Source organism: Lissotriton vulgaris, chromosome 6 (genome assembly GCF_964263255.1).
Source record: "Lissotriton vulgaris chromosome 6, aLisVul1.2, whole genome shotgun sequence".
NCBI classification, from domain to species: domain Eukaryota; kingdom Metazoa; phylum Chordata; class Amphibia; order Caudata; family Salamandridae; genus Lissotriton; species Lissotriton vulgaris.
The window spans coordinates 48,876,389-48,878,773 of NC_141694.1; the positions used below are offsets into that span (position 1 = coordinate 48,876,389).

General features: G+C 41.2%; 1 pseudogene across 1 annotated transcript; it reads right to left on the minus strand.

The window, feature by feature from the left end:
- Positions 1-1,243: 1,243 nt before the first annotated feature.
- LOC147706768 (glutathione S-transferase omega-1 pseudogene) lies at positions 1,244-2,177 on the minus strand (annotated as a pseudogene). The gene has a single exon (XR_015296578.1). The product of XR_015296578.1 is annotated as a glutathione S-transferase omega-1 pseudogene (transcript).
- Between the last annotated feature and the right edge of the window lie 208 nt (positions 2,178-2,385).

Here is a 2,385-nt window from a genome sequence, read left to right on the forward strand (position 1 = left end):
GTGGAAACACTTACACAAGAGAGGAATATGGCATTCATGAACCTTTCTAAAAGAGAACAAAGAGCATTGGAGGAACTAAGAGATAATGAGGAATTGGTGATTAAGCAGGCTGACAAAGGGGGAGCCACGGTGTTACAAAGCAGAACAGCGTACGAAACTGAATGTTTCAGACTACTGGCTGATAGTAGGAACTACAGACAGCTGAGACAGGACCCTACAGAGACCACCAAGAAAGAAATATTATCGGTGGTGGATGAGGCAGTGCAAAATCAATAGATTTCTGATGAGGAGGGGAGTTTTCTTTGTCAATTACAACCAATAACTCCTTATTTTTATACCCTCCCGAAAGTGCATAAACCAACGAGGCCCCCACCAGGGAGGCCGATTGTTTCGGGGATGGAATCATTATTGAAGCCCTTGTCGCAATTTTGTGACTTCTTTTTCAAAATTGTATGTATCATTTTAGGACCCTATTGTAAGTTTCCCGATTCATGCCCTTATATACGTATAAATCACCATATCCTTATAAGGCATAGAAATCAAAACAATATTTAGGCATAGCTCATGCAGTCCAAATACGGCAGGGCTACTTCCACTAGTTCTGAAAATCCACAATGATTTCTTGGAAAACTCAGCTTCAGCAGCTAGGGAGTTCCCCTTGCTTGAATATTGATTTGTCTAAGAACTCATGGAGTTTCCAAAGAACTGAGACTCTTTGATGAAGTTATTATGTCCAACTGTACGTCAAACTCGGCACCTTCACGGTATATATATGACCACACTCGCCCAAGCAAACACACGGTGGTTTGGAGCAGTTTGACTATCTACTTGCCCGACGCGCCCTGCTACAGCACTGAGAGAGACGCTGTCTTTTCTCCTGCCGAGAAATCCAGCTCCAGTGTTTCCAAGTTTCCCTTGCGGGTTGTTGGTAAATTGAGTCCCGAGACCAACCTTCTCCATTCTAAACTAAGGTACAGATGTGATTAGACCCTTAGAGAAATCTTGAGGGAACAAAGTTATTGGATGCAAATGGAGTTTAATTCAACATTGCATATACATCCTATTCAAATAGGTTAATGGTTCATATTATAATCAACAAATTTCATTAACATGTGTGTACCCACATTCACAACGGGGAGGGGTGAAGTGAGGGAAGTGTCGGGGATAGGATAGATGTGATCTGAGTCATTCAGTGACAAAATTTATTCATTTTTTCTTTTTTTTCTTTTTTTTCTTTTTTTTATCTCAAACTTGGTTTTATTACACTTGTCAAAATGAAATTGGATGCATTGGCCATTTGTGTTATGAAGGTTATGAGATGACAGTACTTATGAAAATGAGTAGCGGAGCAATGTTCAGTGTACAGCATCATACACAAAAGAGGGTATTTCAGGATCTGTTTGGTTCTTACAAACGTAATCTGCTGAGCGCCATCAACGACTGTTAGATGGAACGGAATAGAGGTGTTCAACCTAGCACCATCAGGATTAGAGTGAAAATGTGCATCATTCAATGGAAGAACATGGATAAATGTAAGAGGCATCATCAGAGCACTGCTCTCTCTAAAGACCATAGTCAAACACATCAGGAGTCTCATCAGAAGCATACAGTGCAAAGAAACCTTTCAGGGTTTCTGGATCTAAGGAGGTCGCCTTCACAGCTGGATCCTGCTTCATTAGTTCAATCCAGGAATTGATCTTTGGGGTACTCTTCAGACCACCATGGACACCAAAGAACTCTACTCGTTCAAACCATGGCCACATCATGTAGTCGATCATGGACACCAACTCTCCACCAAAATAAGGAGTCTTTTTGTTTGCAAGAATCTCCTCAAACTCATTGATCTTTGTGTTGAACTCTGCCTTTAGTCCAGAAGCATCCTCTCCCTTTTTGGTTGCCATGGAAACCTTATACATGAGAGGGTATAACTTTGAAAAATGTTCCAGAAGCATCTTCTGCTGTGCTTTCTGTAATGGATCTGAAGGGGTCAGCTTCTTGCCTGGATATGCTTCATCTAGATAGTCACTGGTGATTGGAGATTCATAAATGATGTCACCCTTACTGGTCTCCAATACTGGCACAAGGCCATAGGGAGCTTTCTTTAAGAACCATTCTGGTTTGCTTCTTAGATTTATATTGATGGTTTCAAACTTGATTCCTTTGGCTGCCAAGACAAAATTTATTCATAATCCAAAAAACAACTACAAGTGGTCCTTTAGAGTAAAGGCCACACCATGAGGCTCAAAAAGAGTCCAAAAAATAACTCGCAAGATTGGCCTAACTCCGTTAACGCGATAAATGTCTGGATTGGGACCGGAGTTGGTCGATGGATGTGTAGTCGTCTACGTTTCGACCCAAACAGACTGTAGGAATCTTTTCCTTACA